We start from the raw sequence: 26,098 nt of genomic DNA on the forward strand, positions 1-26,098 counted from the left end.
TCAGCTACTTCAGAAAGCAAGTGCTGTTGACTTCAGTTCCTCTACCATGTAATAAAAACCTCTTCACGAGGCACAGTGCAGTGATTTTTCCCCACGAATACACCCAGAGCCAACTAAAGCATTGGCCATCGAATCTGGGTAGCCCTCTTTGGGTCACACAACTTTTCTTGGGAGATTTTGAAGCCACTTTTAGGTATTGTTCCCCAGTGCAATTCACTCAGGGAACACTTTTGCCCTCCTTCCCCATAAACTGTCAACGTTTAGCCTTATTTTCATGGGAAATCTTTATCCCAAATAGCTTGCAGAGCTCCTACCTGTGAATTCTAAAGGACATCTGGTTCATTTATTGCAATGCCAGTCGAAGCTCCCTTGGTCTTCATTGTCAGGCACCAAGAGATTGTACATATCAACTAATATTTGAAGTGTTTTGTTTTTAAATCAGGCTCAGAAACATCACTGTATGCAAAGAACCTGACATTTCTAGTATTGGAGAAATTCGTGTTGAAGTAGAGGCATATTTTCCCAGGGATCATAAATTAAAGACAGTTACATACATAGGGTCGACAGATGTAAAAGGAGCAGAGGTGGGTGCCAGTTGTACGAAACCAATCATTTCTCAAAGAATGAATTGCTATTGTTAGCATGAGGTCAGGCATGCCAGACGATCCACCATCCACTCCCATCTTCTTGTGGGAAATAAGAAAGCAGTATGGGTTTTACTTGGATGAATTTGCCTAAACAGTAAGCCTGATTCACGTATTTGAGTCTGAAATAGCTCTCAAAACTGTGCTTTTCAAGAAAATGCCAGCAATAGTTTGACTTGCATATTTATGATGAGCCATGGTGAGGAATCCTTATGAAAACACAGTTGAATCTGTCTTGTGTCTTGAGATTTTTCAAAGACATTTTCCTAGATATGCGTGCTTTGATTTGTGGCCATGATTTTAAATGTTGTGGCAAGGTTACCAAGTTCTCAAAGCAGAGCCAGGAGAATAAAAAATGGGGTTTGTGGAAAATTTATACCTTATTTCCCATAGAATATCCAAAGGTCAGGATAATATCTTCTTGGTTAGTTCTATTAATAGCACCTGACATATTCTGAGATCGAATTTTATTTTTAAACAAGCCTTTCAAGCTTTAAAATGATGACCCACATCATTTTTAAAAGAAGTTTGTATAACCTCTTTTTATCTCAAATGTTATATCTGAGACAATGAGATGAGGCTATTTATTCTTGAAAAAAACAAACAAACAAAGAAACCTAGAATGCCTTGTGTATACTTCCAAAAGAAATAAGATGATTTCAGAGGCAGATTACTGAGGCTTTCGTCTAGAAGAACACAGCATGATTTATTTGGAAATGTGGGAAATCTCTGTATGTATTATCATATATCTCCTGCCATTCTCCTCAGGAGCTAGCATTCTTCATGCTCCAGGGAAAAGACATATCCAGGAGCTGAATTCAATCATCTAATAATGACAACAACAGAGAGAGGGCATAAAACTATTCATCCTGCAACTTGAAGGAAGAGTCCTCCGCGTCTGCTTTCAGCAGAAGTGCTTGTTTTCTGTGTGTTGGTGTGTGCTGGCAAAGTATATCTTTCATAGCACAGTTCACGTCTATATGGGGTTAGCTGAATTTGACAGAAATAGCAGAATAGTGAAGTGAAAATAAATGGTGCACACCGTTGAAGATTATCTTCTGATGTATCCGACACTTTTACAACATTATATAGCTTGGTGATGTAATGAACAACATCTACAGGAAAAGTGCATCAGCTAAAATATCATTCTAGTGTATTATGCCTTTAAAATACTATGTCATCTTCAAAATACTGGCTCAGCAAATGTAGACAGTTTTAATTGTGTGATCTTCTTCATTATGTCATCATCATCATCATCATTATCATCATCATCGTGTATGATGTATGTAGGGAGGACAGAGCCACTGACCACGTGCGTGGGCCAAAGGATAAAATCACGCAGCTGTTTCTCTCCCTCTGCCTTTATGGGGGTTCCAGGGATTGAACACAGGTCACCAAGCTTGTGCAGCAAGCACCTTACCCAGTGAGCCACCTCACTGGCCCTAATTATGTGATCTCTTAGAGAAATCACACTGAGCTTGTTGTCCTCTGTGAATGTTCTACAAGTGACAAAAATCCACCTGCCGGAACCTCTCAGGTCCTAGCAGCTGGAGGAGTACAACATTGGGTGGAAGTCATGGTGAGGCATTCAAAGATTCCTTTCCAGGCTGGTGATGGCACTAGGGTGTAAGTCAGCTCCACGAGGTATGGTGATTGCTTTTACTTCCTGCCACCATTTTCTTCTGTTGCACACCATACCATTGTACTCATTGATGCTTGTAAAGATTTATTTTAATTTTATTTACATGTGTATGTGCATGTGTGCATGTGTGTGTGTTCTTGTATGTGTGCAGGTGCCCACAGGATCCATAAGAGGTCATCAGATCCCTGTCATGCTGGAGCTACAGGTGGTTGTGAGCTGCTCTGGAGTGGATGTTGGGAAGCAAACTCAAGCGCTCCTAACCACTGGGCCATACATCCACCCCCAGTCTTTACTACCTTTGGAGTTGGTGTTTGCCTCCGAAGTGATGTGTATGTCAGTAGATAACATCATACAAAGCTCACATGAAGGAGCAAGAAAATATAAGAAATTCTCCTGCCCTGGCTCTCTTTCCTACTCTCTTCTTACTCCAAGGATGCAGCAAAGGATTTACAGTTACAGCCAGATGCTCAGGTGCACAGAACTGAAGCCTTGGTTCTGTCGTTCCATGTTCTTCATCAACGAGCAGGAACCCTCTTGGTCCTTGCTGCTGTGTGAACACTGAACGCACACAGGTGACATTTCAAGGGTCAAGTGTCAGTGTAGGTGAGGACAATGGCCTCCTTTCCCATTGTTCTGGCTTCCCACGGGGTGTGGGTGAGTCTCCAGCTTGACTTTAGCTTTCCACAGCACCCATCTAACCTTCAGGTAATTTCCACTGTGTTAAGTAGATCGCAAACAGAAATAAGTGTAGAAATAACTGTCCCCACGTGTGCTGACGTGAAACAGGCCAGCACAGTCTTGCCTGTGAGAAACTATGGAGTTCCTCTGTTTCTAAAAGGTCAAGTTTTAGAAACTCACAGTTTATTTTAATTATCATGTTAGAGTCCCAGTGTGTGTGTGTGTGTGTGTGTGTGTGTGTTTCTGTCTGTGTGTATATGTGTGTGTTTGTGTCTGTGTGTGTATGTATGTCTATGTTCGTGTATATGTGCATATGGGTGTTTGTTTCTATGTGTTGATATGTGTGTGTGTTTGTGTCTCTCTGTGTGTGTATGTATGTGTTTGTATGTGTGTATATTCTGTGTCTCTGTGTGTGTATGTGTGTGTATGTGTTTTGTGTATATGTGTGTATATGTTTGTATTGTTTGTGTCTGTTTGCTTGTGTGTGTGTGTGTGTGTGTGTGTGTGTGTGTGTGTGTGTGTGTGTACAGACAAACACAGAGACAGAGACTGTATAACAAGAGAGTGTAGAGATCACTTTGTGGTCTTGTAGTCTCTAACTCATAATCCTTTGCCTGTGCCTCCCCGGTGCAGGGCTTAGAGGCCACTGTCACTACCTCTAAGTTTCTCCTCTTAGTCTCATTTTCACTAGGACAGTCAGCAACTCTCGATCATAGTCCAACCCCACACACCACCCCAAATTCAAGTGGCAAGACCAATGTTTCAGATTATTTGGAATTTCCCAGACCTAAGCAGCCTTGAGACGCTAGGTGAGACAAATACTCGTGTCTTCGACTCTTGACCATATCGTGGTCTTCGCTTTTTTTCTAGCGACTACAGACCAGGTCTGGACCAACACCTTAGAGTGGGCTGTCCCCGCCCCCCTCACTCTGCTGACAGAGGGAGCTTGGAAGAGGCCTTCCTCTCTGCATCACACTCATGACCACAGATGGGAGATGATGAGGTGTGAGAATTGACGGTGCTGCTTGTTTGGGTTTCAGTCAATACTCTTTGCATTTTGAAATATGTATTGGCCTAAACTTAGTGCCAGCTTCTACCTAGAGTGTTTCTGTGTCTTGTCATCTTAGAGACCAGTTATTTCTAAGTGACCACATAGCCGTGTCCACAGTAGGATGGTCCTTCCTGGGTTTTGACAGACAAGATCTGGAACAAGACTGCTTATTTATAGTCTTAGAATATCTTTTAATAACTATAAGACTTCATTGGTTTTGATTTTTATAATTGCAAACTCACCTCTATTTCTAGAATAGGAGAGATCATTTTAGTTTAGCACAGTGGGAGGAAAGCAACCGTCTGCTATAAACACATGAAATAATAACAAAAAACAAGGCATTCAAGCTGAAAAATAACTGCCCTTTCCCCCCCTTAAAGATGATCAGCTCAGTGCATTTATATTTAACCCAAGCCCACCTTGGATAGTTTCCAGATCAATATAAAAGCATTAACTGCTTAGTGTTGACTTAATGGCATCGATTTGCCATTGGAGAATCATTACTGTCAACTTCCTGGAGAAAGGCTGTTCCCTGGATTTGATGATGCATTCACTGCGAGGCAGGCTCCCTAAGAGGCAATCTTGAAACAAGCAGTAAGGTTTACCCATAATTTACATACCCATTAATAAATAATAGACAGAGAGAAGAAATTAAAAGATAGAACTATATTATTCTTATACAAGTGAGAATTTGAGTTTGTGTACAAGTTGGAATATAGAGTCTATTTTGCATATATGTGTGTGTGTGTGTACATATTCATGTGTGTGTGTGCATGTGTGTGCATATTCATGCCTGTGTGCACATACATGTGGAGGCTTATACATAGCCAACCTCCAGTGTCATTATTCAGGCGTTCTCTCCTTTTTTTTTTTTTTTGAGACAAGTTATTTTCCTTGGTCTGGAGCTCCCAAGAACGCCGTACTAGCCAGCCAGGAAACCGCAATGCTCCTGTTCCCAGCTGTGTGGTGCCTGGGCTGCAGGTGTCATGCCTGGCTTCTGTATGTAGGTTCTGGGGGCAGAGGCAGGAACTTCATCATCTGAACTCTTTTCCCAGCCTGCAGGCCTCTTTTTAAAACTGCGTTTACAGGCTTCTCAAAGGACCATAGTCTACCTACTGATTTTATAGATCTCAGATTGTCAGGACTTCTTTAGTTCCAAAAGCTGTAACTGTAGCCAATGTTGGTGAAACAGTGGCCTTTATTAGACTATAAAAAGGAGACTTGCACGGGTATGTGTGTGGCGGGAGAGAGGGGAGTCTCAGCCTCGGGCATGCAGGTCCACTCTGAGTCCAGTCAGGAGAAAGAAGCCAACCTGAAAGGGGAAAGTTTGTTGTGAAGAATCAGCACTGTAACAAGGGATTTGAGAGTAGAGGCTTTGAGAACTAACCGAAGGGCAGGACAGCAGACAGGAGCGGCCTGTACGTGGTGACCTGAGCAGCGGGCAGGAGCTCAGGCCCCAGGCTGGCATCAGGCCTCAGTACAGAAGTGTGTGTCCATGCAGAAGTGTGCCTCAGCTTAGCGTGTAGCCCTGAAGGCACTGGGGCCGGGCCTGTGGAACCTCTGGGAAAGCTTCCTCTGGGTCTCCCTGAAATGAGCCCTCTAGAGTGTTGGAAGTGTTCACGAGGTGGGGGCTCGCTGACAGTACCCTGCTACAGCAGTGGGAAAGAGAGCCTGGTTCCTGCATACGCTGGCCATTGCTCACTGCAGATTTAATGAGGAAACTGGAGAACTGGGGGAGCCACGTCCTAAGAAAACCGTGTGTGTGTGTGTGTGTGTGTGTGTGTGTGTCTGTGTCTGTGTCTGTGTGTGTGTGTGTCTGTGTGTGTCTGTGTGTGTATGTGTGTATGTGTGTGTGTGTGTGTCTGTGTGTGTCTGTGTGTGTGTGTGTGTCTGTGTCTGTGTGTGTCTCTGTGTGTGTGTGTGTCTGTGTGTCTGTGTGTGTCTGTGTGTGTCTGTGTGTCTGTGTGTGTGTGTGTCTGTGTGTGTCTGTGTCTGTGTGTGTCTGTGTGTCTGTGTGTGTCTGTGTGTGTGTGTGTCTGTGTGTGTATGTGTATGTGCGTGTGTCTGTGTCTGTGTGCATGTGCCTCTACATTTCTAAGTGCAATGTGTGTACATGTCTATGTGCACTCTGTGTGTGCATGTCCGTGTATGTATGTGCATGTCTGTGTGTGCTCTGTGTGTCTGTGTGTAGTGCATGCGCACTTCTGTGGCGCAGTACATGTGCATGTGTGTATAACATATGTGTGTGCATGTCTGTGTGCTATATGTATGTGTGCCTGTCTCTGTGTAGTGTGTGTGCATATCTGTTTGCAGTCTGCATGCACGAGTGTCCGTGTGCTTTGTATGTGTGTTCATGTCTATGTACAGTGCGCATGTCTGTGTGCGGTGTGTATCTGTGTGTGCTGTGCGTGTGTGTGCTCAGCATGTGTGTCTATTTGCAGCCTAGGGGAGACACTGCGAAGGTGCGGGAACCCGCAGAGGCAGCTGCACAAAGGACCAATGAAAAGATGCCGTTTTCCTCGGCCAAGTCTCTTAGGGACTTTGGTGGCAGAGCAGGGTGTAGTGTCAGCAGGCAGAGGAGGAGGTTTAAAGGGACCACCCCTCTTTTCACAGGGAGTAGAGAGGATTGATTGAGAAAAGGTGGAGCCAGATCAGGGTTTCAGCTTGCTCCCCCATTTCTCTCTTTGCGCTACACAGACTAACCCCTAAGCTGGCTAGCTCTGCATTTCCTTAGCATGAATTCAGCCACAGAAGAGAATTTCTCCTTTTACCACTGCATCAAAAATTCAAGAATTATCTCATTTAATAAAATCCAGGAAACTATATTACTAAAAATAAAAAAAGACACCTACTATCGGCATTTGTTTCTAACCCAGGGTGTCTGCCGAAATAGAATCAAAGAGCTGTGCACTGTAATTTTCTCAAAGCCAAAAGCCCTACTTACTCTCTCGATACCTATTTTCTCATTGAGATAACAGTTCACCTGTGTCACAACAAAAGAAACTGCTGATACATGGGGAAAGTGATGAAGACCAGGAAACCTCTCTGCTGAAGGAAAAGTGTGGCATGAAATTTGTAGTGGGATGGTTCCACTTAGGGAGGATTTCCATGATGGAGACTAGAGCCATGCTTGCCGGAATCCAGCCAGGACAGTGTGATTATAAAAGCATGGTAGTGGATGTGACGGAAGTGATGGAGCTGTTCTGAATCCTGGTAACCACTTTGGTTACACAGATCAGTGTATCAGATCTCTTTAGACAGAAACACACAACTTTCTCTCTGCATAAGCAAAACCAAATAAGACTCCAACCTAGTTAGTGCATGTAAAACCTGCCAAACCACACCCAATGCAGAAATGCTGATTTCCTGGCATTACGGAATCAGGTTTCTCTGCTTTTCAAAGATGTCATCTTCATGGAAAGGTAAAAGAGAGGAAACCTCTGCGATGCTTTTGCAAATTCTGCTGAATTGAAACTACTTCAAGGTGAAATTGAAAAAAATGTTAGATTTATAGAAACATAAAACACAAGTTGAAGATGATTTCCGAGGAAGGATAATTTGAAAGTCAGCTTCCTAAATAGTAGAAAACGCTATTGTAATAGAGGTGGGCTTCTTCCGCTCGTCCATTTCCTTAACAGAAACAGAGCTCGTTGGTTTCTGTCTAAGATGGATCCCTCCCAAGGCTCTTCCCACTTGTCAAGGTGAGGAGGATCAAGAGCAGGCTGGCACACATACTCACATCTGGGGGATGCTTTCACTAACTCTGACATGTTCACTTAGCTTTCTTTACCTTTTTTTAAAACCTTTGTGTTTGCATCTATTTCCTTGTTTTGAATTTTAATTTTCCCAAAAGCCTTTAAAATGTCTAGATTGTTTAGTTTTGTTATAACAAAACCATGTTAAAACTTAAAAGATTTCTGAGAAACCTCACTTAATTAAGTTCTAAAAATGTCTTGCGTCCTTATATAGCTTTATATATTTTTCAAAACATTACTACGTATTATTTTATTCTAGTGTAAGCCTTCTACTTTAATCCTTGGGGATGTTTCCTTGTATACATTAAGAACAGCAGCAACAACAACAACAACAAAAAAGTGAAATTTCCAGAAAACAGACGCGATCACAAAATCCCACAAAACTCCTCCTTTGCAGGTTTTAGTTCACAGCCGGAGGAGCACTGCGAAGACGGTGCTTTGTGCCACCTTTGCCATTGGTTAATCAATGGATTCTCTCAACTCACTCTCTCATCTCTGCTCAAAAAAGGCTGCTAATGCGGTTGCAGATATGTGCTGACCCGACGAGAATGAAGGTGTGAGATGGAAGTGTATTTGAGCTGCGGGTTTACAGCCAGCACGCAGTTGATTAAGGAGCGTGTGGCAAGCGGTCCGTGGAGTCTCATAATCATACATCATCTTAATTCTTCTGCCTTTGGAAAGGCTGTCATGCCCCCAGTTCTTAGGCCCCTGAAGAGCAGAATGCTTCCAAGAAGACTTAGACCAAGAGTCCTCTTCCCGCAGCCCCACTTCGACCCTTTCTCCTTGCCTCCTCCTTGAGAGCCAGAAAGACAAAAGCGATATTCAGGTGCTGCAAGGGTCCGTGTGCTAGGGACAGAATCACTCTTCGGAGCATTGTCAGAATGGTTTTCCCGCTGCTCTGCTGCATTTACGGACATCTGTTCTAGAGTCATGTTTGCTACATAAGGCTGCCATTAACTGTCAGTCAGGACCTTAATTAACTGGGCCCACGGAGGCGCAGAACTCTGATGAGATGGTGCCATCTGGAATAGGATGATGTAAAGTTTTCCCCTCAGCTGTGATGAGTGGGGATTATATTACAACTTGTCTTGATCAGGAGTGATTCCCCCGTGGCTGTGATGGCTTTATGAGAGCGAATGCTTTACGGCTTAAAATGCTTTGCTCAGGTGTGTCTCAGCATTAACATGGAAATTTCTTGAACTTCAGACTACTCCACTTGGCCTTTCATTAATGCCCCGTTATCACTCATTACACTTTCATACTCGGCACAGACTTACTTTGAGTTTCAAAAAGCGGCTGCCATAACCAAAGGGCTTTCAAACTCTCCACAATTACTAGTACAATTTAGAAACTTAAGACTCTCTAGAAAAAAGAAATGCACCTCTGCACACAATTTCAGAATCCCAGATAAGATGAAACCCGTACTCTGGGAAGGCTGTTGATATAAAGAGTGTGGTCCCTATATTGAGGGCCTCCTCCTCTTCCTACTTCCTCCTTCTCCTCCTCCTCTCCCTCCTCATCCTCTTCTCTTTGGTAGAGGGAATCTTTATGAAAATATTAAAATGTTGCAGGAGCGTTGTATATGTGAATGCGTGTTCATACTCATATACCAGAGTGGGCAGGTTAGGGTGCAAAGGCAATTTGGAGGGTCATTTCTCCCCTCCACCTCGTTTGAGGCAATGTCTTGTCTCTGCTGCCCTACTTACCCCAAGTCAGCTGGCCCAGGAGCTTGCCAGCAAGTCTCTTAGCTCTGCCTTCTGTCTCTCTGTAGGAGTGTTGGGATTGTATGTCCGCATCACCACATCTATTCCCCCCACCCCACTGGGTTGGGGCAACTGAGCGCAGGCTGGCAGGCTTCCACCAGCAGGACTTTGACCCTCTGAGCCATCTGTTAGTCCTCGAGGACCTTTTCTTCGGGCACCACTTGCCTCTCAGCACAGCATTCTCTTCCTTCCATTGGCCTGTCCAGTTGGAATGCTCCCTGCCCAGAATGTTTTGAGTTCCTTAGCACCTTATTTAGAAGCTGCACTTGTTTTACACTGATTGAGTCTAAGGGTCTCCTCCCAGTTGGGTATTTTCACGCTGGACCTGAAGGAACAGTAAGTTAATTCAGGTGCTGGCCGCTGTGTGCTGCTCATCCACTCAGGGTGAAAATGTGGAAGCCCTGAGCTGGATCCCGAGAGAAGCTCTACCTGCAGAGCTCTATCACACTCTTCTTAGGAACGAGACAATGCTGTCCATTGGGGAAGCTAGAGTTCACTGCAACTCAGTCTGCATAGCACAGTCTTCGTTAAAAATATGTTTCTCAGCAACAGTGTTTAAGCATCATGAATCATACGGGCTAAGATTACACTTTAATTGTAAGTACCCTGAGGGAAGGATTTTGGGAGCAAGTCTAATATTTGAGGTATACAGCATTTTTGAAGGTATATCAATTGTTCCCTCAAACAGATTTCTTTTTTAAATCAGAGGCTCCACTGAAAATTTAATGTTGCTATAAAACTCTCTGTGATCTGATAAAACAAGCAAAAAAAATAGAACTTAAAAAGTAAACCTTTTATTCAGAGTTATTGAACTATTGTTATTTTTGTTAATTCACTTGAATAGTCTATAGTTTTAAATTTCCATTTGCAAAATGAGAATGCTAACATAATTCAGGAATTAATTAAGAGGAAGTTCATGACTTTTTCAAAATATGCAGTTTGGGGTAATGTGGTTTTCCCAAGTCCTCATCAATCTTCATAAAGCTTGACACCTCTCAGGTGGTAGAAAACAAAACACATAGGATGCGTTTTTTTTTTTAAGTTAATACAAGACATGCCACATATTGTTCTGAGAGAATTATATGAGTTTTTCAACCCAATCAGAGGAACCCAGGGTCAAAGATGCATTCAGCGAGTACTGGGGAGCTTTTTTCAAGCCAGGGACTGACCCACTGCTGAACAGTTCTGTTGCTTTGCTAATTCTTTTAAGTCAAATCCTGAAATTCAAGTCACTGGGATGCTGAATAAACAAAACTGTAGTCCTGCCATTGCTATTTAATCGTAGCCGAGCTTCATTTTCTACCGTTAGAACTGGGATTGTGTTAAATGTAAGTGAATTCTCAGGTCTCCTGCTGAAACGCCCCGTGCCAACCCTGCATAGCATCCTAATGAAGGCAACTCTGTTGCCTCCACGCCATGGTGGCTAGAAGCTTTGGGTCCAGTCATGGAGCCCTGAAAGCATAAAGTCATTTTAGACTTTGTCATTCTGACCCAGGAACACAGCTGCTTTGACCGCGCACCACCAGGCTACCTCAGGCTCTCAGGTCTGTGTGGTTCTTCCATCATTTTCTTCCTTTATATGCTCCAGGCTCAGGGCTGCCCTGGAGGTGAACTGTACCGCCATGCTCTTCCTGGTTATGCAGTCTTCTTGGGGCACAAGTGTCACTGTTCCTAGCACCTGCCTGAGTTTCTGTGACTCCCAGTCATGGGAATGTGTTTTCTCTCCCAGAGTTCAACACATTCCTCTGTCCCCACAGCATCTCTCTTATCTCTGTGCTCTTCTCAAACTCCCCCTCCCATGAGCCTTTGTAAACACAGTGTTTTGACCTGTCTCTCTTGGGGGGTGGGAGAGTTTTTCCTTACTGAGGACCCTAATTAGTGTTTTATTTACTTGTTCTGACAGTTTTACATCATTCTTTATTGCTTCTTGTAATGAACGAGACCAGATGTTCCAGCCTTCCTTTTCTATTTTTCTCCCACTTCCAAAAATAGACTTTATATTTCTTTGTTACCCTTTTGAAAGAAAATGTGCCTCATGCATCAGGATAAAGCAAACAAGGTGAGTAAGGAATTATAAAGGAATTATAAAGGAGCATTTTCGGGCCTTATGGGTGCTGGCTTCTCATCCCAAAGCAATAGCGCCTTGTACACTATCTCCTCCTCTCAGGGGCTCTAAGCTGACCACTTCGGCCTTTGCTTCAGCTTGAGTCCTCCCGCTGATCGCATGTGATTCTCTTCAGTGCTTTTTCAGGGTTGCGTGGGCAGAAACATTTTGCTGGAATTTCTGCAGGTTAGAAGGCAAGATAGCATCTACTGTTTAGTTGTCTTCCAGGCTAGTGCGACTGAGCACCGGATCCCCAAACATTGTAAAAAAAGGAACGGCCACTACATCTGGCTTCTGTCTCTGTCGGTAGCATCGCATTCCTAAAAGCCAGCAGGGAGAGTGGAAGTCATCGAGAGCGTGCGAACTCCGAGGTTAGAACTAAGTGATGCTGTCCTGACTTACGGGTTCTACTCTGTCCTGTTCTGAGATTTTTGAGAGATAGCTCTCATTCCTGGTCTGCAATCTAAACACCCAGATGGCAGTAATTATGTGTTTTAATAAAGAAAGACAAGAAAAGCTCAAAAGAAGAGCCACCAAGAAAAACAGCAAAGCAAAGTCTTCTGTTAAGAGAAGAAAGTAGATGGGATAACTGGAAGCAGAAAACAGGCTTTGTTCTATGGGAACTAGAGACTGCCTTCTGGAAGTCATGCCGAGAAGGCAGCTCAGATCAGTTACACAGCTCCGCCCACCTTTCTCCGGGTTAGGTGACACATAACCATGGTAAAAATGTGTCATCCAAACTCTGCTTAAGATTTTGGTTAAGAAAGGGTGATATCAGCCTCTAGGTCTCTAGGCCCAGGAGAGAAGGTGGATATAAAAGAAATAGCATCAGAGACAGTTTCTCTAGTCATCGCTGTGAGTTTGTTCTCCATCACTGGGTGATGGGCATAAGCATCACCGCCATTGGCCAACAGTGTTTGCGTGTAAAGGAGTCTATGTCAGATACACACAGGAGTTAAAGGTAAAAATAAAGTTACCCATAACAAAGAAGTTGCATGTAGTTAAAAAAGAAACGTATCCATCAGGAGATAGAGACACCCATAAATCAAGGTGTGAATGGCATGGCGGGTAGTCGAGCAATAAATCAGATAATAGTTCAAAGCAAGCTGGATATTGTGGCACAGTCCAGCAGACCAAGAACTTGAGAGGCTTACAGCTATCCTGGGCTACATAGTGAGATCCTGTCTCAAAAAAAAATTAAGATAGGGAATTATTTTACTCCGTTATTTAAGGCATAGTCACATCTCAAAGAAGTTTAACACTCATTAGCACCCATTCACCTGATTTTTTTTTCTAAGTTTCTCAGGAACCTTCACTGTTTTCTAACGTTTTTGTCAACATTCTGGAGGATATGTGAATGAACAGAATGAGGACTTCTGGTCAGAGTAACCAGAATGAGAGATTCAGGTCAGAGGAGAGCTGAGTTCAAGAGGGCATTAGCCATCATGAGATTCTTGACAGGCGTGTCAAAGAGAGCCTGCAAGGAGCAGGGAAAGTGTGGGCCTAATGAAGAGATTTCTCCTTTTTCTCCTTCATCACTTCCATATACTAATCCTAGCATGAGACTGTAACCGGATACCCTCTGAGGTATGCTTGAAAATACAGTCTTCAGAGCCAAACCCTCAACCATCATCCTCTGTCTTGCATGTAATCTAAAGAGAGCATTCCAAAATTTAACGGTCATTTTCCTCCTCAGTAACACTGCACCATAAAACCATAAAATAAAAGTAGGGAAGATAAACACAGATCCAGAAAATTCTAGAAATTTGAGTTATTCTCATAAATAAGTTACAGGCTACTAAAATGTTAAAACAGAGAAGGCAGCGTGAAAACCATGTACCCAAAGCACCCCCAGCACTGGCTGGGTAATTTTACTCCACATGACTAAACCCAAAGGTGACTTTGGATCTGCACACACCCAATGTGGAATATTTCCTCTCTAATTCTGAGGACCATAGAGAACAGGAAAAATTGTCCCATGAATAATCAGAAATTTGAACTAAAAGGCTACTGGTATCTTGTGTGTGTCTGTGTGTGTGTGTGTGTGTGTGTGTGTGTATATATATATATATATATGTATATATATGTGTGTATATATACATATATGTGTGTGTATATATATATATGCACACACATACATGCATATGTGGATACTTTGTGATTTTTATGTGTTACTTGAGAAGTTTATTTACTACAAAAACAAAAGCCTCTGAAATGTACACTAGAGATATGACTATTCAAAAAAGTTTGGTCTAGAGTTATTAAATTATAAATGCTGTAAATACTTTAATGTTAAATTTGACATTGTGGAGATTTGCTAGCACCCCTGTGCTTAACAAGTGTCCTCTGCTCTTCCTGACTCTGTGTGTGTATGTGTGTGTGTGTGTGTGTGTGTACTTGTCTGCATGTGTGTAAAAACTGATGATCTCAAGGCCGTTTTCTACCTTTATAGTAAATTTGTCTCCTCATTAAATTTGATAAGACCTTCAAGAAAGTAAAACTTAGCTACCATTTCAAAAATAATTTGCTTATTTTCATCATATGATATTTAGATAATAATGCTAATTAATAGATCTTATGACTTCTAAGGTATATTTCAAATATAGGTCCATAGAGGTTTTCATACCTTCGAGATGTTTAGGATTAAATTTAGGATTGTTTTTAAGTGCCGTCAACTAAGTTTCAGAGAAATAGCTAATGCATACTTTCTTAAGAATCTAAATAATTTAATATTGCGTTTGAAACCCTGAACTGATATTTTTTTCCCTCCATACCATCTTGTCTGTCTTGAGCCCAGTGCTTTTCACAGTCTTGGAGACTAGCCTGGCTTTTCCCCTTAGGCCTTCCGAGCGTCTTGCCTTCAGCAGACAGACACAGGATGGGTGCTTTCTTCTGGGCCTGCATTGGCCTCACATGGTCTCTCGTTTTCATGAGTCCACATGTCTCCCAGGCACAGACAATGGCACACCCTATCCAAGGACGGATTCTGAAAATAATTGCTGATGGAAACTAAGTTGAGCAGAGCAGTGGGCACCAAGTAATCTCCCACAGATGGACACCAGCACTGCACCGGGGCCCTGCCTCACTCACAGTCCAGGCTCTTCTGGGATAGTGTGGCTGATGTTCCAGAGAGCTCCTCTGCAGCTGCCAAGTGTCGCAGAGGTGCTTACACCCCAGTCTGAGAGTGTCCCTCCTTAGCTCTCTAGGAAGAAATTGCCTCATTCCCTGGTGGAGGGACTCCCCCATCTAAGCCAAATGAAGAGCACAGCTGTAGGAGACGGGTGCCTGGAAACCTTGGCAAAACAGCAAGACACACCTCAGGTACCTGAGCCCACTGCAGAGGTGTGCTGTGGTTCCTCAGAGGACGGCTACCTTAGAATGCTCATCCTCTGCCTTGCTCTGACTGATTGGAGCAGTAACAATGAGAGAAAGGCCCGTGTGCCTGAGTAGGATACCTTTGGAAAAAGACATCTTATCCAGCGTAACACAAACCAAACAGAAAAACTTCATGCTTCTTGGGCCTGACTCAGATGTTCCCTCTCTGTGGCTGTTAGCACAGAACGTTTTCACCTGAGATGCCAGTGTTCCCGTTACAAAAGCTGTACCGGCTTTTCCAGAGTTTTAAATTATGGTAAATCGTTCAAGGTAAGACTAAATCACTGCTGAGCTGTGCCACTTGTGCCTGTGAAGCCTCTGTTGTGATGGCTAAGTCGAGGGGCAAGCTACTGCCTCGTTTCTCTCTCCCTCCCGGTATCTCAGGAAAAAAGGGGGGGAATAAGACTTGTATGTGCTGAGAGCATATGGCCTGGTGTTTGAAACTGTGGAAAAATTGTAAAGCGATGGCCAATGTCAAGCAAATTAACACATGTACTGACTTGGACATAAGGTTCTTTGTGGTCTCAACAAATCAAGCGAGTTTTAAGTGTGGTGTGCCTGGCTACACAGAGCCTCTCCTTACGCCAAACAGAGCTCTACCCTTTCAGCCACATCATCCATTCTCCCTTCCTCAAGTGCTGACAGCCAGTTCTGATCTCTACTTTGATCACTATGACATTTTTAGATGCCGGTATTAGTGACAGAGCACAATATGTGTTCTTCCTTTGCCTGCCCCACTAAACCCAGCAAAACATCTTTCAAATTCATCCATATAGCAACAGGTGGCAAATCTGGACACAGGGGTCTTTTTTGAGATTGATACTCCTACCAAGGAGCATGCATGGAGATAACCTAGACCCCCTGCACTGAGTAGCCCTCGGCAGCTCAGTGCCCAAATAGCTTCCCTAGTAATGGGAACAGGGACTGTCTCTGACATGAACTCAGTGGCTGGCTCTTTGATCACCTCCCCCTGAGGGGGGTGTAGCCTTACCAGGCCACAGAGGAAGACAATGCAGCTAGTCCTGATGAGACCTGATAGGCTAGGGTCAGATGGAAGGGGAGGAGGACCTCCCCTGTCAGTGGACTTGGAGAGGGGCATGGAAGGAGAAGAGGGAGGGAGGGTGTGTTTGGGAGGCAACAAGGGAGGGGACTACAATTGGGATACAAAGTGAATAAACTGTAATTAATAAAAAAATAAATTAATTAAAAAAGAATAATATTGTATTTTACAGATATACTAATCTACAATGTGTGTGGGTGTATGTGTGCATGTGTATGCTTGAGTGCATGTGTGTGTGTGTGTGTGTGTGTGTGTGTGTGTGTAGTGTCTCCTTTACTCATTTGTCAGGATACTCTCAGAGTGATTCCATGTATTAGCTATTGTGAACCATATCAGAGTGTGCATCTCTTTGAGATACTAATTTGATTCCCATTGGACATATTCCCAGAAGTAGGACTGCTAGGTCATATCACAGTTCTAATTTTAGCTCTTCAGGAAACACCACACTGTTTCCTGACATGGCTGTACCAACTCACACTCTAATCGACAGTTTCCAAGGGTATCCTTTCTCCAAACCTTCGCCAACACTTGTCGTGATTTGTCTTCCGGGCAGAAGCTTTACCAGGAGGCTTGAGTGAAGACTCACTTGTCATTTTGATGTGTTTTTGCTGATAATTAGTAATGTTGAGGGCTGCCCCATATGGCTGTTGGCCATTGTGTTCCTTCTGGAAAATGTCTCCACATCCCTGGTCAACTTTTGCTACTGTTCATTGAACTCTTTTATATATATGCATATTGATCCATAACTATCTGTGTATTACAAATATTTTCCCCCATGGTTTGGTTGTCTCTTCACCTGTTGCATGTGGGCTTTGTTTCACTCCCACTTTTCTGCTTTTATTTTACTGTCTATACTTTGTGGATCATTTTCCAGGTCAAGATCAAGTTGGCTTCCGTGTGATTGCCTGTACTCCTTTCTCAATTTCTGGCCTACTTTCATGTATATGAGCTGAGGGTGGTATAATTGAACCCTTCCACACATGTCTCTGGTATTCTGTGTCCAGAAGTGTCATCAAACAGGAAATACCACTGGGTTACAATTAGGAAAGGGCATAGTAAAGCATATAGACATTTATTGAATTATCAATTCGAAAAATACCAGATAAAGTGGCAGTTTTCCAACATACTTCATTTTTCATGATTAGTATCTGAACACATGATAGTTTCTGAAGCAAGTATTAGCAGTGCCGCGAAGATGACCCTGCTAATGTAAAGACTTCTGTAAATCATTTGTTATAATTTTTCCCTTTTATCCAGGGTCCTGGGGTCAGCTTAGGATATGTCTGGATTGGCTTTTGAGTTGTTTGGTGGCATTTAGTGGCGTCTGGCATTTCATCCTCCCAGCTTCTGGAGTCCTAATCTCTATCAATCTCTACTTTGATTTCGTAAAATTTTACTGATGTTGTAATAGAATAATAGTGCTGATTTCCCCTAAGACTTGTCTTATTTTTTGTCTCAAAAAATAAAAATAAAAAAAATGGCTCCTTGTTGAGGTCAGAGCTGTTGGTTTTATTACCTTTGACAGTATCTTCCCCGTTTCTAATTTTCTCTTTCACAAGTCCTCCCCTGTACTCTATCCCTTCTACAGCTGGTAGAATTGTTTATCTCTCTTTCCTTTCATTGTTTGCTTCTTGCCAGTTCTGGGCGCTGAACCCAAGCCTTCCTATAGGCTAGTCAAATGCTAGTCAAAAGCCCTTTCCTGATGGGAAATATCATGAGGAAAGAGGTGGTTGTCAGATGTGGTTTTGAGAGTGGCTGTTTTGTCAGTGTGGAAAGTGTGGCTGTGAGGGCTCTATTAGATGTGCTTATAAACTTAGCACTTCTGCGTGTTTCTATTCTTGACTTTACACATGAATATAGCGATGAGCCGATGGTCACATTTCATAGCCTATGCCTAGAGTAACCTGGCAGTAATGTCAGGTTTTGTACAGCCAACACAAGGCACAACTTATGAACTGTGGTGCAGACTCTCATGTGATGCCAACTTCATAGGTTCTCAGAGTACGTGTCATTTCCACATCTGCTAAGTGCTTGCCTGACAGTTGATAAGACAGAAGTGACAGGCCCTAGTTGCTCAGCTGGGCAATAGGGGAGTCCTACTCATTGTCATTCCTATGCCTTTTCAGCTGTCGCTGCTGGTTTTTAGTGGGGGATTGTCCTTAGTTTCCCTGTTACCCTTACCGTGATTTGAACTGGTAGAGGAAAAGGAGTGGATAAGAACACTTACATTGGTGTAAATTTTTGCTGTATTAATATAATAACATTCTTCTGCATATGTAGATTTTATGTCCTTAAAACAGACTAATATTTATTCTTTTTCTCACTCTGTAGTTTACTGTGGACTCGCAGAGCTAAAATGTGGCCTTGTTGAATAATATTCCCTGACATAGTCGAAATTCAATTTAACAATTCAACTACATATGACTCAAATATGTTTTTGTTGTTGCTTCATGCTTTCTAGTTTAACAAATATGAAAATAATGTGAGCATATTGCACAAGCACTGAAATAACAATTCTTAATGCCTGTTAAACAGTGAGGATGTAACCCAGGAGGAAAGCACAGGCCTCCCATGCACATGGCCCAGGCAGGCCTGTGCAAACACCAAAACTAGGAGCCTGTTAAAACTCTGAAAGTAGACTACAAAGAAGCTTAAGCACGCCTTTACAGTAGATGAATGATTTGTGGTTACTGTGTAGAAACCATCCTGTTATGAGCTATTAATACGTGTGTTTTATTGATCATGTGCTTTGAAACCTAACCAAATTAATGGCAATGGCCTCTCTGAAGGCGGTAATTAGGATTTAGGTAGAGGACCCAATTTAGACCTTAGCAGTGGTGCGAGGGAAGCCGCCATTTAGGAGAACATTAGCACCAAATTCTATCGCTATGTTTTATTTGGATTTACACCTGTGCCTGTTCGAGAACTGAAGATAAATGCAGCAACGAAAGGCACACAAACTTCATAACACAGAATAATTTGTCGCAGAAAACTGGCGTAGGGATTAAGGCAGGCATGAAATTCATAACAATTAGTGGTAAATTGCTGCCGTCTACGTTCCGTTGGTACTGCACAGACACATGCTTTAGCATCGATGTAGGCTGCTTTGCCCCAAAGACAACATTCTCAAGAAGGGACTTTTCGCACCATGCTCCTTTTCTTTTCTTCAAATTTGTTCTACAAGAAAGCTTTGAAAATAAAATCTAACAGAAAAGTAGAAAATGCTCTCAGAGTTGTGTAACAGAAAATTAGGTTTGATCAGAAACCTGGAAGGAACTGAGTCACATCCCCAGTAGTGAAATGTAGAAATTATATTAATGCCCAAAATGCTGCAAAGACTTTGAAAAATAAACTCTAAGCATATTTTACAATGTCTCATTTGAAAATTGTGGTTAAAAGAAAAATGCTTATAAAATATTTTAAAGGAACTATTAAAAAATGTGTATTCAAACTATGACTATGTGATTAAAATTCTGTATGTGAAAATGCTACCCATGCATGCATATAAAAAGTTTGGAATGCACAAATGCATTATATATGTGTGTGCGTGTTTATAGATAGGGAGGTAGAAAATATCCATAATATTTAGGAGATCCAGAAATGGACACAGTTTTCTTTAATGTCAAGAGACGTATATTTAAATAGAAATATATTCCCAGAGGAAGCTACTCACATTCAAACAAGAGGCACAGTGTGATTATACCACTGAATAATATTAAAGGCAACCATAGTGCTATGTTTTAGTCAATAGAATATCAGACGAAAACTAAATTTTGAGTATTACTTTTATAAAAAATGCATTTTCTTGTGATGATGTAACTTAGCAGAACATCACCTTCTTCCAAATAAATGTAACCTAACTATGTTCAGTTGCTACTCGTTGTCTTTAATAACTAAACTGTAGTGTCTCAATTACCATTCGGGAATGATGTCAGCGCATACCTTGGCTTAAGTCCATGCCGTGGGCAAGGGATAACATGAGCGCCAGTATTTTCTGCCTTTTATTAATAGCATTTATCAGGTGGTTGTATTAAGAGTATGCAGTGTTCTATCTTTGAGCTTCAGGCTCTGTGCTAGGAGGGTATGGTCAACCCCAGTTACATCTGCTTCCGCTCTGTTCACAGGGCAAATCCCTTTGCTTTGAAATAGCGTGTTTGTCACTAATAAAGCTTTTTTTTTTCCCCACGTAAGCGTATTAGAAAAATGGTTTTGAACTTAAAAAGAAAAACCCATTGCCATGGATTAAAGAGTAAAAACACTCAATTTGTGTGGGTCTGGTCTTGTATTTGTCCGATTTTCAAACACCGTTTCAACAGAGTAATGACTCAGTAGCAGGTGGACCACCTTTAGGTTTAGACCGAATATTCCGAGCGGTATCAAGATCTTTAATTTTAAGCCTTTCCCCGCCGCCCCAGAAAGACATGCGGCACATCCACACATGCCGCTTCATTGGACAAGCTGTTGTTTCTTTACGATATGTAATCCTAAGCCCTATGCCAGCTGCTTCCTGCTTACATCAAAAAGGCCCGCCAAGCACAAACAAAAGAACAAATAGGTCAAGGGTAGCATGGGCCGTGCCACCTCTCCCCCAGGCCTGCCCACCACAAGCAAATCCACACTGCCATTGTGGAAGCCACTCTGGAATGTTCTGAACAGCAGCACCTCTTAGATAGTGGTAGATTTGTTTGGGGTGATGTTTACGCCGGCAACTGGTTATTCCCTTTCTACTGATGGGCTGTTCCTGCCAGGCTGAGACTATGTTGCGCTGTATCCATTCTCTCCATATTGGGGTTTTCAGGCATATGTATACAGATGCTCTCTCATTTGCCTGTATTAATTTGTATATGTTAAAACATCACTGAATCCCAAGACGCTCTGTATTTTGTCACAATTCTGCAGTGTTCAGAATTTTGCTAATAATACTCATGAGTAACTCGACTCAAGTATTTCAATTCATGGTACTTTTGTGTCTCAAGACTGAGCTTTCCACTTGCAAAGGGTATACACTTGATGGAGTTGCTTTGTCAAAAGATACATTTAAAAAAAATAAAACCTGATTCCTGCATCGTCACCTACGGTGGCTGTTCTCTTTTTACTCTGTGTGTGTGTGTGTGTGTGTGTGTGTGTGTGTGTGTGTGTGTAGTGTGTGCTAATATGTTGAAGTCATTTCAGAACATTCACAAAAGCAAACAACCAAATGAAAAATAAAATTTCCATAATCTCATTTCTTAGAAATAAATGCTATTAACATTGTAAAACATTTCAGATTTCTTTCTATACTGTTAAATATTGATTACAAAATTCCAGACACAATGTACTCATCATTTTAATATGCTTTTTAGTGATGCATTATTACCTCATGTAATGTGTAATACACTCAATATGCACATACCTACATTACAATGTACAGTGTTAAAACAATAGTATCTTTGAAAACTCTAACACTGGCTTGTAACTTTGGTCCTGATTACACCTTAGTGTCTGGATGCATTTTGAGCCCTATATTTTAGAAGATTTACCCTCAAGGTCCACTTGCTGAAGAGCAGGAGTTCATGTCCCCAAGCACACCAGCTTCCTCACAGAGCCCCGAGTTCAGCACACAGTTGGGAAAGCAGCTGGCCTCCTGGTTCCCGGGAGAGTGAAACACTCCGTGGCACATTCTGTGTGTGTGCGGTGGAAGTAATGGGGAGGACTATGCTAGAAAGCTGTTTTCATAAGGATTTCAAATGTGTTCCCTGGTCATGACTGTGCAAGAAAATGACTGTGAGTGCCCACGAGTTAGTTTCTTCCTTTGACGATCCTCATGATTTTTTTCTTCCACTTTTTCACATCCTTATATGTTTCTTTTCCTAGAATTTATGATATGTAATCCTAAATCCCCTTTCAGTTGGTTCCTAGTTACAACAAGAAGATATGTCAAGCACAAACAAAAGTACAAATAAGGGGAAAATAGCATCTAGGAAAGCTACATAGTGACATTGATTCTTTACTTCCCAGGCAGACAGAAACAGATAGTGAGATATACATACATGTTATGCACCTAGGAAAAAAGTTACCATTAAGGAAAAACAGGAAATGACGGGCAGTCCCTGCCTGATGATGGTTTGACTTGTGTGATTTTTTTTTAACTATATCGTGGTCCGTAGGTGCTATGTATTCCCCAGAAGCCATGCTTTAAGGATGGGTTGTGCCTTCTTCCCAGACCGGTGCTACAGTGCGGTCCTCTCTCCCAATGCTGGGCAGCCATAGTGTCCCACCTCCCTGTCAGTCACAGGACCACAAGGATGAAGAGCACACATCCTACAACATACTGAGCTGTGGTGCTCAGTAGGCTGAATGTGTCAGGTGACTTTCAGTTTATGAGGCTCTCAAATTGCACTGTTTACTGAGCCATGATCCAGGTTTATCCCAGTGGGGAGCACTGAAGGACTTCAGGCCCACAGGAAGGCCCATGCCAAGTTGAAACATTACCACACTGAGAAACTGAGGCAGGGGTCACAACAGAGCAGGGCAACAAGAACTCTACACTTCTCGCTTCCTGACTGGCTTTCCACTGGTGTCTTCTCCTGGTTTTCTTCTTCCTGGTTCAAATTTTCATTTAAGTTTCATTTCAAACTGTGATTCTAGAATCAACATCTCTGATCCGAGACATAAACGTTCTAAGACAAAGGCGGTGAAAATGTGGTTGTGGATTGGGACGGTATTTTATTGTCATTGCTGGTTTGGGGTTTTTTTGTTTGTTTGTTTGTTTGCTGTGATAACTCACCTAGGCTGTTACAAGTCTACGAAACAGAGTATCAAATGGGTCAGTGTAATTGTTTAAACAAAGTGTCCTACACTGTGTTTATCTTTGATTTTCTGAATTAAGAAGCAATTAAAACCCTTGTCAGTGGATCTTATTTGGATTATCATTGGAGTTGTTTTCATTTTTAAAAAATAATTCGGTCTGTAATCATCTCCTCCTTTATTTGGAAGAAAATATTTTTAGAGATGAGAAAATAGGTTTTTCCCCCCTTTTGATGTTTTGTGTATAGGTCAAGATGGGCTTCACAGCATATTAACTTATAAAAATTCAGCTCTCCAGTGAAATCTACTATCTCCAGAGTAAGGGTTGAAGCAAACATTTTAAGTTCAATAGCAGTGCCAGAAAACTCAAGAGAAGAGAAGCCTTCACTGCTGTTACTAACTGGATATTTCAGATGCCACTGGAAGTTTTGTTGTTTTATTTGCTTAGATGTTTGGTTGGTTTTTTGAGCTGGGTTCTTCTATAGGCAGGCTGTTGTTAGACTCAGAATGTAGCCATGAAAGCCCTTACATGCCTGATCTTCTTGCCTCTGCCGTCCAAGTCTAGCATTGTAGACATGCACCTGGCCTTGTGTTCTTCCACAATTCAGAACTTAACTTGGAAAAAGAAAAACTTTTAAATGAAATTCATTTCCTCTCCAACTGACTTCTTTGTCATTTATTTGCACTGTTGGATTATTTCTGCCCTAGCCAATGGCCAAGGGGAATAAGGATGGCTCCTGTCTATAGTTACAGTACCTGAAACAGCATAATGACTGCATTTGCAAGATGTTTGGATGTACAGCCTTCTAGGTTAAGCTGGGGGAGACTGAGAAGCCTGGATTCCTGAAAGCTGTCGGGCTACAGTATTTACAAATAGGTTTTTAAAATCAGAGACACTGTATCACCAGGCACACTCAGACAAGATTGACACAGGTGTGGGACAGGATGAAACAACAGCCTGGGAAGCGGGTAGGAATGGCTCTGCTTGGTGGGAGCTGGGACACAGGTGTGGTGTACCTTGAGACTGGCACTGAGCCAGCGGCGGGGACATCCCTTAGAGGGCTGCACTTCAGACACGGCTGCAGCCTTGTCTGTGGACCCCCACACAGCAAACCTGGCATTGCCTCAGCCTCTTCAGACCCAAGATCAGTGAAAATTTGGTTCTTCAACTCAATACTACAGTTGGCAGAAATAAATAAATAAATAAATAGTCATTTTGCATGTGTGTCAAGAAAAGCTAGCCTTGTTTTATTTTAGGATATTCTTCAAGATCTTATAATTTAAAGACACTCAAGCAAAAAAAAAGTGTATTTCTTGTATTTTGAAGGGAGAGTAGCAATGTATTATAAAGAAAATGCCCAAACTTGTCTTTAATTTGAAGACAGACTGGATCCCACTAAAACAACAAAAAGAATATTGATATGTAATATTGACACTTATTCATGGGGTGAGGGGTAAAGAGATGGCTCGTGGGGTAAGAGAGGGTTCTGGCAGAGAGCCCAAGTTTGTTTTCCAGCACTCAGTAGGCAATTTAAAAAAATACTGAAGTGTATTTTCCTTAAAAATCTTTGCATTCTTTATGTTGATTTGCCTTGTGAATACAGTGAAGGAAAATTCTTGCTAAGTCACATTTCTGCCTTCTCACTGTGTAAAAAACAAACTTCATTTTTTGTCTGGGAAAGGTATAAGTTAAATGATTTGCTCAGGCTGTGGGAACTTTGGGTCCTGAAAGACTTGGCTGTAATTTCAACACCATTAACCACTAGTTATCAGTGTTCAGGTTAGTTATTCTCATGGCTGAAAGGGAAAACAGCAGCTACCACATAGGGTTATTATGAGAATTAACAGAAGTGACGTTCCTTCCTTTAGACTTCCCAGTCTTGTGTACTTCAGAGGACACAGGTGGGCCACATCGTTAGCCCATTCCTTGCTCTTCATCTGCTTCCCCCTCTGTGTCTCCCACACCCTGACTTGTAAATAATGCATAAGTAATTGTATGAATATTAGCATTGATGCCCACAGGCGTGTGATCTTGGATTAACCCAGTGGTGAACTGGCAAACTTGGCATTCCATCGCCAACCTTTCCCCTTCATTAATCGTCTTCCGCAGCCCCTGCCAACAGGGTCCACCAGGACACCAGGTTAACTGGGACGCCTGCTCTGCACATGGGCATTCAAGCGGAGCTCCAGCTGGTTCACTCTCCCTCACAATTAACTCACTCTGGCCATACAGTGAGTGCCATCAGGTCCTGACACAAAGAGGACAGCCGTTCAATAAAATCCTTACCTCTATTTATAGCCCTCTTGAAGCAATCACTCTCCACAGAGCCGAAGGAGTCCTCGAAAACGACATCAATTCCCAGGCCACCACACTCAGCGGGGCGATTGGAAGGAGAAAAGGGGCTGTAAAGGGTCCCTTCCCCAGGATTTCAAAATTGATAAAGCATTTTGACCCACACTTTGTTCCATTTCACCCCCACCAGCCCAGGACGTAGTCAAGGCAGATGATGGCCACAAACCCCAGTTTAATTCAAGAGACTGATGCCTAGAAGGATAAATCCACAACAGATGAACAGCAGAATATGGATACCAGGGAAGATGCTAAAGAGTGGGGCTGGCCTCTCATCCATGCCATCTTTGACTAGCTCAGTAACTAATTATTTGCCTGTGGGGAAAACCATGTAACTAAGAAGAAAGAATGTTTCATAAAGCATTTAAGAACCTAAAATTGTTTCTACCTCACATTAGAGAACATAAAAATATAAGAACTAAAAATTTTGAACCATCCATTGAGAATCATCTATGATATTTGTATCAATCTGTAGCTTACATGTACCTGTTACAGAAGAAATGCCCTCTTGGAGCCTGGCAGTATTAAAATGTGTGTGAGTCAAGACCGATCTTGAAGTGGAATGGTAGGAATTTTTACGAGAAATTTTAAATTGGTTCTGTCAGCTTTATAAAAACCTGCACCATCACTCTTTCTTTAGCATGGGAGATAGTTGCATAATTCCATTGTGCCCCCCCCCCAAAAAAAAAGACAATATGAGTTAGTATGGACCAAAAAAATTTTTTTTTCTCTTAAAAGTATTATTTGATTCTGGCAAATGTTTTCATTGTATAGGATCCCTCTTAAACTTTGTTACCTGGAAAATAGCACCAAAACTTTTATAGCTTGAAAAAAGGGGATGTATAGTTAATCAGTGTAGCTACACCGATGTCTGGACGAGGTGTGTGTGT

The 26,098-nt window shown here is 42.2% G+C and overlaps 1 protein-coding gene across 4 annotated transcripts in view; it reads left to right on the forward strand.

The window, feature by feature from the left end:
• Positions 1-26,098, forward strand: part of Arhgap24 (Rho GTPase activating protein 24) — a 633,576-nt gene that overhangs the window by 472,393 nt on the left and 135,085 nt on the right. The window lies entirely within an intron of this gene.

The sequence above is a fragment of the Meriones unguiculatus genome, chromosome 3 (assembly GCF_030254825.1).
Source record: "Meriones unguiculatus strain TT.TT164.6M chromosome 3, Bangor_MerUng_6.1, whole genome shotgun sequence".
Taxonomy (NCBI): Eukaryota; Metazoa; Chordata; class Mammalia; order Rodentia; family Muridae; genus Meriones; species Meriones unguiculatus.